The 13165-nt window shown below is 35.6% G+C and overlaps 1 pseudogene; it reads left to right on the top strand.

Annotated features, from left to right (window-relative positions):
- The first annotated feature begins 11872 nt into the window (after nt 1–11872).
- Nucleotides 11873–12655, top strand: LOC143534797 (putative carboxylesterase 18 pseudogene; annotated as a pseudogene).
- The last annotated feature ends 510 nt before the right edge of the window (nt 12656–13165 follow it).

Here is a 13165-nt window from a genome sequence, read left to right as displayed (position 1 = left end):
CCGGGTTTCCTGGTTGTAATGGTAAAACATGGGAATAACCAGCACTAATAAAAGACTACGTGGTTGATGGCAGATATCTTGACGTTAATCTTTTCATTAAGTTAATGGACTTTGTAGTTTGCATATGGATTTAGCACATTTTATATGAATGATGGTCAAGCTTGGAGCGATTATGCTACATGTCATTTTAAGTTTCTTAAGTTTTTTGAATTATATTGCATTTGTAAACATAAACGTAGAGACCTACTAGTCCAGAGCTTTTTAATTTGTATAACACAAAACACTTACGAAACTTTCCTAAAAACACCTGAACAACTCAAAGCTATGGTTTGTAGACACAACGTAGCCTACAATATCAAGATGAAATAAAACATGAAAGATTGAATAAAATTGTAATACAAGATGACATGGGTTATAGATCCATGAATCAACTTCCTTTGTAGTTGATAATCTTCACCCTCATGAAGTTGTAGACGATAATCGGATGCAGAGTGAGTGGAGTAGTCAGGTTTTCTCTCAAATAGTGGTCTCTGCTCCTGACTAAATGTGCTGAATTATGTAAAACATGCTTATGGAAGATGTACGACACTACAAAAGCGTGCATGCAAATGTATTGTGGTACACAACCCATAAATTTTCCTTTTTGCATATTTCGTTTTGTCGCACGTTGTTAAATGGAGGCAAGATGACATTGCAAGATATAAAATTTAATACCAAGTAAATTCGCTTGTATAGTTTCTCAAGGTATGCCCAACTATTAGCATGGGAATCTAAAGTCCACAAGGCTTCCACGCATTTTTGCTAACAATTTTCATTTATGCTTAAGCTAGCTCGTCCTTAATGGTAGCCCAAGGGTCTCCTCCTTAAGCCAAAAACTACAAAAAAAACGTTATACTACCCAAAAAAACACCACAAACATGTGTGCCACATTGTCAATCGTTGAAACGGTCTGCTGAAACATAAAAAAATAGTCACCTAAAATCTTAAAAAAAAAACGTAGTTTAGCAAAAACATAAATAAATATATAAAAATAAATTAAAAAATAACAAAATTTGACCTTCTTGTGGAAATGGATTGAAAAGCTTTCAAGCTCTAGGGCAAAAGACAATGGGCTATGTCCTAGTGGTATTCGAGAGTGTGTGGGCTTATTTATTTATTTATTTATTTTGCCAAAATGGCAGGGCCCAAGCATGAAAAGGAGGTAGTGGAGTATTTCTCAAGTGCAAATGTGGTGCGGGCTAAACTTTCTTGGTAGAGTTTTACTATTTTCAAAAGGGTCAACTCCTATTTTGAAGTAACTCCTTGAACCAGCCCTGCATGTCCCAACCAACCATTTGAACATTACTAATTTGTTGCTAGCGAAAAGAACATCCATTTCATATGTGAAAGGGAAGAAGATGCAACAAAAATAACCACCCATATTATAAATAAAACAAAATAGTGAGAAACAGTTACCTAATTCAGCTTAGTGGAATGGGTTTGATATAGGATATTTTTTGCTTGCAAAAACAAGACACCAATGAATAAATTGAGCATGCAAGCGAATGAAGCTGACTTAGGGAACTGAGCAAGGATAATATTCTTGTGTTAACACTCGTTCTTGATTACAATTCATATGAATTAACGAGTATGAGAACACATAAACATTTAACATTTTTAGATATTTCATGTAACAGCTATTTATATTTAATATTGGACAAAATAACTCAAATTGCTAAATATTGGAAGCCAACAGGCCTTTATATAACTCACTTAATAACTGTAAAGGCATTATTAGTTATTTACACAAAAGTTTTGTATGCAACTAGTCGTGACCTATCTTTCTTGGCAATTGCCAAAGTGCAATTTGTCACTTTTAATATAACAAAGTTGAATACTAGGTTTTTAAAGAACCTATCATAGTTGAAAGCCGAGCGCAAGTTGAAATATAGTATCGTCATTTGAAAAACATTACTAAATCCAATAATAGGTGAAAGTTTATTTAATTTGACAGAAATAATTCAACTAGACCATGATCTCTATCCATCCTCTTTCGTGATTCACTACAAGAAAACTGCGTATTAGTGGTGACACATGTCGCCGCTAATAGCTACCAAAATCGCCGCTAATAGCTTGTCGCTAATAGTCACAAGTCGCCGCTAATAAGTCACGGTTGCCGCTAATACTTTGTCGCCGCTAATAAGTTGTCGCCGCTAATAATATATTTCGCCGCTAATATACAGGGTTTTAGCCGCGACATGTGTCGCCGCTAATAGTCACATGTCGCCGCTAATAGTAGCAGGCATGCTGTCCAGCACTGCTCTATTTTCGGTTCCTTTCCTGACCCGTTCTCCTGCATTTCATGATAATTTCTAGATTTTCAAAACAACACAAATCCAAAAAATTTCATACGCATATATATCATAAACATAAAACATCGTCTATTAAGATAAAACACGAAAACAACCGTATTAAACATAACAATCGTCTAGATAAAACATCGTCCAAAATACTCTCACTCTTCCTCATCCATGTCGTCTTGGTCGAATAGGTCATCATGATTCCTTGATACCTTGTTCGATGAGGACGAAGCATTATGTTGTGACATACGAGCTAGAAACTCCGGGTCGCTAAAAATTCGATCTAGTTGAGCCTATAAGTAAAAAGAATAATTAATTACTAACATGTATGGGTCAAAATTACCTAAACCAAATTACCAAAATAATATATATATATATATATATATATATATATATATATATATATATTTACTGGTGTAAAGAATGGCTGTGGTGTCGGCTCCTTATCATATTGATCCGCGACTCTCGAAGATGCGGCTATAGAAGGTTTAGGCCCGATACCTCTCGTACACCCGTATAGATGACCCAACACCTTTTCAAATATTCCTACCGCATTTGAAATCGGCTCATCAGTTTCTTCAAATTCGCCTTCGCTATTAGGCTCAGTTTGCTCCTCGATCTCTCTCCTTAATTCATTCTATATTTTATAACAACACAAAATATGATTAATATATTTGAAAAATATACTTTAATAAATATATGTGAAAAATATACTTTAATAAATACATACGTATTGACGCTCCGCCACCTCACTATCAAAAGTGCCATCCCGTCGACAATGAGCTTTCTTAAAAACTTGGAGCTCGTTCAGGTGCCGTATAACATTAAATATTAATATGCAGACAATAAATATATATATATATATATGTAATTTTTGTATGTGTGTGTAAAAATATAAATCATTACATTTTGTAGCCATAGCTGCTATAGGATGCCGTCTCCCCCTGTTTGTGTATTGCTGCTTTTGTCGGTTTGCTGTGTTGACTGACGACCGGTTTTCATGTGACACGGTCTGGAAAAGATAAATAGATTTCTTCCAGTTTTCTTCACTCATCTCCTTAGGAGGTTTGCTCTTTGTTAAGTCTATATTAGCCTTTCCACCCACAGCCGTATAATGGCCTTTTGCTTTGCTTTTTCGATCTCTATATCGCTTTGAGATCACAAAGTCAATGCCACCATTTAACAGATTTTTTTGTGGATCTTGCTCTATCTCTTGTAAATTGAAGTATCGCTAGAAGCAATTAAAAGAAATTAGTTAATTAAATAAAAGACAAATAATTAAGTGAAGAATATTCAAATTAACAAATCACTTAAACCAAGATGCAGGAAAAAAGCATTTTTCTCCGCTTCAGACACATTCGCCCAACTTTCCTTGTCAAAGGCGATGTTCCTCCCCATGTATATTCCCACTTCACGAATAAACATGTCGGCAACCTCACCAATCGGAATGAATGTAGCACTCCGGTCAAATATGAGGGACAAAGGCCCCCATTTTTCTTGTATGCAGCTGCCAATTTCTTATTTTTGGCAGGACCTCGTCCCTTACATCGAGGAGGTAAAGCTACAAATACAATTAAAATTTATTGGTCACAACATGTATAAATATAACAATATATGTATTTAATATAGTAAATAAATAAATTATAGTAACCCTTACCATCCTCCTCGTGAACACCTCGCCGAAAACCACCTGGAGATGGCAGATCCTCGGCACCATCGCCGCCATGTCCTCGAGGCATGACGTCCGCCATGATCTGAAAAGTTATAAGATATGCAATACAAATATATAATACGATTCAAGTTTTCTATTGCTACATAAAAATACAAAGTTTTCTTATAACCACATACAAATACAAATTACAACTATTATTTTAATCAAACTCTCCCTCGAATTCTTCAGTGTCTGCCTCCGATCCCTTCGTGTTGTACTCAAAATCATCCTTGTCATTATCACTCTCGTTATCAGACAATGTATTAGCGGTAACCGTTGGTGGATTAACTTCAGTTGACTTCTCACCCACAGTGACATGAGAAGACGTGTTTAACAAGTATTGAGTAAAGGCAATGGAAAGTAAACAATTAGATGAAGAATTGTTATGAACAACGTCAAGATCTTCTACTAAGTCATTGTCAACATTTTTAGCATTTTCAATGCGGCCATCGTTTAATGTAGGTGGATCCCAAATTTTTCGATGATTAACATTCTCGACAACCCATCGGTGGTTATTATTTTGGTTTCCTCGACAAGGTTCTTGAATGTAAAACACTTGTTTGACTTGTGAAGCAAATATGAGTTGATCTTCTTTGTCCTATTCGTGCTCTATGTTGATACTAGTGATATTATTATCATGTCTAACACCCCTTCGAGTATCATACCACTTGCACCGAAATAGGACAGTTGAATACCCATTTCCATAACACAACTCAATGATCTCTTCTACTTGGCCATAGTATTTCTCATGGTTCACTCCTCCTGCTGGAACCCGGAGTTTTGCATTGTTCGTTCTACGTCATGACCACGCACTATAAACCGAACACCGTTGACTATGCAAGCACTGTAAGTAAGGCATTTATTTCCGCATCCATTGATAGAGAATACAACTCTGGGTGGAATTCAGGAGAAATTTTGTACTTTCATTGAATATAACTAACAAATATAGAATAATGCATTACTTCATCAGGTAAATGCATAACTAAATGAAAAGGGAAATACCTAATAGATTATACGGTTTACCTTCTCGAGAAACCACTTTGGAAATTTAGTTTTAACGTCATTTTGGGGATGTTCATATCTGAATTCACTAAGTTGACGACAAAAATATAGACCCAATAAGGAAAGAGAAAATACTTAATTGATTATAAAAAGTTAAAGAGATGAGTGCTTACTTCATATAGTCCCTAACTTCTTGACAGCTATCGAGGACAAACCATTCGAAATTGACCTTCTCATTGATAGTAAGATATTTGATCTTCTTTGCGCTAGCCAGGCGACATTTAGACTCAAACACCCACAACTTAGTTTTTTTGACAACGGCATCTTCGTTTCTGTCGGGGCGATTGAACCGAGTTTGAACATCTTGAAGATACATCGAACAAAATGATAGAGCCTCTTCAGCAACATAACCTTCAGCTATAGAACCTTCTGGCCTTGCCTTGTTTCTAACATAATGTTTTAGTTTTTTCATATACCTTTCAAATGGATACATCCATCTCATACAGACTGGACCTCCACGAAGTGCTTCATCTGGTAAATGCAAAACTAAATGAACCATAATGTCAAAAAAACGCCGGAGGATATGTCAACCTAACTTGCATAATATCAAAAGAATGGCTTTCTTTGCTTTCTTCATATCATCTACCAATAGTGTTCTTGAACAAAGCTGCTTAAAGAACGTGTAAAGGTCTACTATAGGCGTATAAATATCTTTGGTCAAAAACCCTCGAAAACCAATCAGTAACAAGCGTTGCATGAGAATATGACAATCATGAGATTTCAACCCAGTAATGTTAGAGTTGTTATCTGTGACTCTCTTGCTCATATTAGATCCAAACCCATCCGGCAGTTTAACATCTTTTATAAATTGACAGAAAAGCTTTCGATCACCGACCTTTAGTGAGTATTTTGGGTGGGGCCTATAAAACTTGTTACCCTTTCGTTCCAACCATTGTGTTCTTCGAATATTTAGATTTTTCAACTCGACTCGTGCATTTGCCGTGTCTTTGGTTTTATCGTTCATTAGAAGAGTACCCAGTAAACTATCACACACATTTTTCGATATGCATTACATCTAAGTTGTGCTTCAGCTGGAGAGAGGACCAATACTCAAGTTCAAAAAATATGCTTCATTTGTTCCAGTTCAACTCGAAATCCTCTCGCTTTATCTTAACACCTCCATAATCGGGATGCTTGCCCGGTACACGATAGAGTAGACGACTGAGTTGATCTTCTATGTCAGCAGCACTAAATTGTTTCTGGGGATCTTGTCTCGGGCTCACCGTTAAAGTCCAAACTTTTTCTCCACGCATGGTTAGCATGCAAGAATCAGCGGTGACTGACATATACGACTTTATTTGTTACATATATTGAAGGAGTGTCTTCATTACAAGTCGGGCATGCCTTGTAGCCCTGCCCGCTCCAACCAGATAGACTACTACGAGCTGGAAAGTCATTTACGGTCCATAATAGCACCGCCTTCATTGTGAAGAATGTGTTTGTCGCCGCGTATTTAGTACATACGCCTTCTTGCCACAAATGCTTAAGCTCACACACCAAGGGCTTAAGGAAAACGTCCATGTCCTTTCCGGGTGATTTAAGGCCGGGAATTAGCAATGAATGAGGACTCTTTCATGCATAGCCATGGAGGCAAATAGTATGTGGTGGGTACAACTGGCCACGTGCTATGAGCCAAAGACATGTTACCAAGTGGATTGAAATTGTTAGTTGCAAGCCCTAGGCGAACATTTTGAGGTTCCCTAGAGAAAATAAGGTACTTTTTATCAAATTCTTTCCATGAAGATCCATCGACAGGATGACGCATCATACCATCTTCTGATCGTCCGGTACTGTGCCATATCATTTCTTTTGCCGTGTTCCTCGAACAATACAAACGTCTTAGTCTGGGGTCAAAGGAAACTATCGTAACGCCTTGTGAGGTACCTTTTTACCCTTCGTTTTTGTATCAACCCACCGACTCTCGTTACAAACAGGACAATTCTGCAACGATTGGTATTCTGCCCAGAAGAGAGCACAGTCATTTTTGCACACATCTATTGACTCATACCCCATGCCAATCTTCTTTAATGTCTTTTTCGCTTCATAATGAGAAGCGGGAATCTTGTTGCCTTCTGGATGTGAAGATTGCAATAGCTCGAAGAGCTCATCAAGCGAACTATTAGTCCATTTGTTTTTCACCTTTATATGCATAAGCATTGTTAAAAAGTTGAGGGAAGAAAACTTGGTATAACCCGGATATAATTCTGACTGGGCTTCTTTTAACAACTCTTCAAAATCATCACGGACATCGCTATCGAGTCCCTATCATCAACGTTGGTATCCTCTTCCCTACGCTCATTCATAACGTCTTCGATAACGTCAGCCATATCGTTAGTTTGCGTAATCTCGTCTACAATCACAACTGGAGGAATTAAACTTTCGCCATGATAGATCCACTCAGTATACGTCTGACAAAATCCATATGCACGTATATGACCTTTCATAGTTTTGTAAGGTATTACTAAAGAATTCCGACATTTTTAACACGCACATCTTACAAAGCCACTGCTATCAACTTGCTTTTTGCACATCTCGATAAAAGACTGGAGTCCTTGCTGATACTCATTTGATCTAATGCTTGGATTGGGGTAATCCAATTTTTATCGGTGGACATGATCATACAACTGAAACATAATTTAGGGTTTCAGGCTACGGGAATATATTGGAAGATTGTTTAGACGGCCGATTGAGTATTTACAAGGGTAGGCTGCTAAACCCATCTTTTGAATACTTTATCTCATATATGAATATGTGTTATACGATTGGTTGTTTATGAAAAATTCGGCAGCTCCCAAGTATATATATATATATATATATATATATATATATATATATATATACCCGAGGAGCAAAAGGAAAATGACAACCGAATCTTTCTTAAATGAACAATCATATAATACACATTCACATCCTAAATGAGATAAAGCATTCAAAAGGCAGTCCCAAAACGAAGACAACCCAAAATTGATTTCTAAATCAATTTTGGGCGGGTATTCTAAGTTTGTGATGAGTAAAATGAGTGGCCCGCAGCATGAGATTCTCATGGTTCTTTGATAAGTTATGATTTACATGGTGGACTTTATAATAATTTCATTACACTAGTATATTTGAATATTAAAATAATAAGTAAACTTTGAATACTTGAATAATATTTAAATAATCGGCACCTTTGTTTATAAAATAATATTTGAATAATAAAATAATAATATTTGAATAATATTTAAATAATCATCACCGTTGTTTATAAACACAAATCAGTTCTAATTTACAGGGGTGTTCGTGGTCCGGTTTTGACGGTTTCTAGATCAAACTGTGAACCAAACCATTAATCACTGTTTTTTATTATAAAAACCGAAACCGAACCAAACCGTTTTCGGTTTGGTTTCACGGTTTTTCAATTTGTAGTTTGCTTTTTTGATTAGAATTCAAAACTAAAAATATTTGTAACTAAAAGACATGTGCATTTTTTAGAAACATTTATATGTTGATTCAAATGATAGGTGAGATAAAAAAACGAATGATATCTAATTTTTATATTATAGTGCATTAATATACTTAAACATCCTACTTCACAATTGAAAAAAAGTGAATAATAATGTACTAATATAACTTTAATATTTTATTCCAACTAATATAGATCTAAATTCATTGCAGTTCGGTCCGGTTTTTTACAGCCGGTTTGCGAGATAAACCGTTTGCTACGGTTTCAAACCGAACTATGAAACCCCTACTAATTAACACCACATATAAGTCTAATTAACACCATTGTTCAAACACAAACATCAGTCCTAATTAACATGTTAAAATAAACCGATCGGTTCACTTTGCTATTTATAAAATAAAAAAATCAGCAATAAACCTAAAATTATAAACAAACAAAGATGAAAACACACATTTCCCGGGTGTCGGAGTGGTGGCCGGCAAGTGGTGGTAGCGTCGGAGTGGTGGACGGAGAGGTGGCTGGCGATTTTCCGGGTGTCAGAGTGGTGGCCGGCGGGGGGAGGGGGCAGCGTCGGAGTGGGCACGGAGTGGTGGCCAGCAGCGGCGATTCCCGGCAAGTGATGGCTGGCAGTGGCGATTCCCGGCAAGTGGGAGACGACAATTGGGAGAGAAGAGAGATGTGTGAGAGCTGAAAAAGAGAGGGAAAGAAGATAGATATTCCCGGCAATGTTATAACACTTCTTAGCGGCGACAACTTCGTATAAAACCCTAGCCTTGGATCAACACAACAATCAACGGCCCATATCCGTTAAGACGCGGATCAAGGGCGTCGTCGCTAATAACCCGTCGCCGCTAATACGCGCTTTTTTTTTGTAGTGATTGCCCATCTACATTTGTCAGTATTAATTTTCAAAAAGAGCGCTCCTTCGAAAAGACCATGGGACCTCGGCTTTGACCAGTCAGAAGCATGATCACCTGTTTGTTACTCTGTCCAAAATTTTATAAAATGTATATATTATAAAAAAATTGATATAGAAGCGTTTAAAAAGTATATAAAAATTGTTAAAGAATTGACCCATTGATCGTTAAAAGCTTGTAGTCTACCACATTGTGAATTAGGTTCTTGTCGCCCCCCATCCCAAGATTACTGATCCGCTAATGGTAGAGTGCCCAAGGCTGATTTGACACCTGAATGAATGTATAATATTTTAGTTTAATTTGTTACACTTCGGTTTTGAGAAGTTAATATTATTGAGTCAAAAACTTTTTTTTTACTATATGCAGATAATGTGACTAAAAATTACAATTACTATAAACATATAGATTTGCATACTTAGTAGGAAAAATCAAGATAATGTTGGAACGGAAAAAAGAAAGAAACATTACAAAATTTCATAAATTTAGCATTAAGATTTATACTATTAAAATTTTTAAGTTAGTTCTCAGATTACCTTTACTTGAGCTTTGACTCTCAAAAGTCGAACCAAAACCAAGTATTAGGCTAGAACCTTTTAACAAAAAACTTTTTTGAATTTTAAAACATTCCAAATTAGTCCTTTGTTCTCAAACTAACACGAAATCAAAATAACAACTTAAAACCTTGCTGACTTTTTACTAAAATATAAGTCAATAGCACACTAATCTTTGATTTGTAGTCAAATGAACCTAACGCATTGAATTTTGAGACAAAATTACCCTTTCATACTTATATCAAATTGCCAATCTGGGGCTGCTACTGATTATGTTTGACCAAAATTAATCTGCTGCAAATTAAGCCCAAATTGAATATGTTAACAATATGCTTGTTGCCTGAATTACCAATATACCTTTATAAAGTCCCTTACGTCCATTAACGCTCGCTAGTTTACGTTTGTTAAGTTCGTTAGTTTACGTCCGTTAATATATTTTATATTAGCTTTAATAAAACCTTTACGTCCAACACATAATTTTTTAAATTACTTTAAACTGATTTTAGCTCAATTATGTACGTTCAACTATGTTCAATTATGTTCGGTTGTTATGTTCATGAACCATTTGTTTATACTATTAATGAATGAACACAAACAAAAAATTCCATTTTTTCACAGTCAAGGTGATACAAACAAAACTAGTTCGTTAACTATACGATCTTACTACTAGCACCCTTGTTCCATGTAATACCCATAATACCATAAGAAAATTCCAAAAGCAAGCATGACTGGTATATAAATAATAATAATAATCGAGCAATTATAAATTTCGTTTTCAAATTTGATACAATAATATCCATGTTTGACAATCATTATATTTCTTTCTTCGTTAAATCTAATTAGAGCATTTGCCTTTTGCTTCAACTAATAAGAACCCTACTTAAGATAAAAATAGCGATAACAAACCGCAAATGGGTCACAAAAATGAATCTTCCTACTCATAAAATTACCTAAATTAGCGACTAAATCAGCATGCTATTTTTACATATGAATTGAAAATTAAGGGAATACAAGAACATTTAACATTTTTACCTATATTTAACATTGGACAAAATAACTCAATTTGTTAAATATTGGAATCCAACTAGCCTTTATATTATTTAATAACCGTAACGGCATTATTAGTTATTGACACAAGAGCTTTGTAAGCAACTAGTTATGACCTATCTTTCTTGGCAATTGCCAAAATGTGATTTGTCACTTATACATATATCAGAAGTTGAATACTAGGTTTAATTTAAAAGAACCCATCATAGTTGAAAGCCGAGCGCCAAGTTGAAATATGTTATCGTCATTTGAAAAACACTACTGAAGACAATATTTGGTGAAAGTTTATTTAATTTGAAAGAAATAATTCAACTTGGCCATGGTTTCCAACCATCCTCTTTCGTGACAGTTGCCCATCTACATTTGTCAATATTAATTTTCATTTATTTAGTACAAAATGTTTGCCATTTGTAAAACTAAAACGTTGAAAGTTTTTTTAAAAAAGTGACGGCTTATCTGAAATAAAAAGTGACGGACAAACATTCAATATAAAACAAGTTAACGAAGGGGAAAATCATGAATAGAGCCTTTTATTTTTGACAAAACTAAAAAGTTGTAATAGACATTAGTTATTGACTGAAGATGAATTTTTTAATTCAACTAGACCCTGACCATGACCAACCTTTTTGGTGTGAACATGCAGGTGAAGGTTTCATTTGACTGAAATATTGAAATAATCAAAGATGGTGTGATATAACGTCGCATATTTTGCAGTATAAATAGAGTTGATGTGTTTAGCATTTGTCACACAACCTGAATTTTGAATACGTACCTCTCTGATCACAAAAGTCTTTCAATTAATTATGGAATCATCAGCAGCAGCGGAAACTCCGAAATCTCAGCTATCCTTGCCCTTGAGAACACGAATTGTACTATCGGCAATAGACCTTGCAATCGACCCACTTCTCCGGGATGACGGCACGGTGCCCCGCGGTCTTCTCAATCTCGTGGACTTTCAGATCCCGGCATTGTCCATACCCGTCAACGGTGTCAAGACACACGATGTCATGGTGGATCCAACTCGCAATCTCTGGTTCCGTGTATTTGTCCCCACGCAATACGCTGAAGAAGATCTCCCGGTGATGGTGTACTTTCACGGCGGTGGATATATTTTCCTCTCCCCGGATGTGGCGATATTAGACTATGTGGGCCGCAAGTTCGCGAGCGAATTGCGTGCCATTGTTGTTTCTGTCGACTACCGTCTTGCACCAGAGAACCGACACCCTTCCCAACATGACGATGGGTTTGATGTGCTGAAATTTCTGGACAATGAAGATAACCGGTCAAAATGGCTGCCGGAGAATGCCAGCATTTCACGGTGCTTTATCGTCGGTGATAGCGCTGGCGGACACCTAGCTCATCATGTGACTCTAAGAGCCTCCCAATTCAAATTCCAGCAACTCCAGGTACGACTTAACTATATATATGTATACATATGCTACTGGATTAACAAGGTCTTAAATAAGGTATTGACGAAAAGCCTCCAAACACTAAATATTTTGCTTCTGTTAATTTGTTCATGTATTTCATAATATTCATTTCACATGCTCAATTATCCTTTGTATATTGCTTGCTTTCAGGTTTAGAAGATTTACATTGACATGGGGTTCATGAAAAGACTAATAATATTATGAACTTTTATTCATTTGTATGTTATTTCCTTTGATTATCTTTTCATTTTTTAAATAAACACAAGTAGCTTTTATGCTAAAATATTTGTAAATATGTAGTATCATATTTACCTTCTTCTTCTGTGCATTTGAGTTAATGTATATTGTACGTAACTGAATTATAAACGCTCTTTAATCCTCCATTGTATTAGTATTATTTACATGCTGGTTTTTTTATTTTGTTTTATTATGTTTTTTGGCATTCATATGTGTGTGTGAACAATCCAGCTTGAATACAAACAATTAAGAACGAATTCATTTATTATTCTGATTTTAAAAATATTAAAATCACAAGAAAATTGAATATATTTGATTTTATATATGTGTTGTAATTATTTCTAACTTCTATGTTCAAAAATTAAAACGTATATTCCAATAAATCAACTTGACGGCTTTTAATTCGCATAACTCAAAACACTTGGAAAA

The sequence above is a fragment of the Bidens hawaiensis genome, unplaced genomic scaffold (assembly GCF_021521415.1).
Source record: "Bidens hawaiensis isolate Kalapana, Puna unplaced genomic scaffold, B.hawaiensis_p1.1 tig00000760_1, whole genome shotgun sequence".
Classification (NCBI taxonomy): domain Eukaryota; kingdom Viridiplantae; phylum Streptophyta; class Magnoliopsida; order Asterales; family Asteraceae; genus Bidens; species Bidens hawaiensis.
The sequence above is the reverse complement of the archived record's forward strand: the minus strand, read 5'-3'. Positions and strand labels throughout refer to the sequence as shown.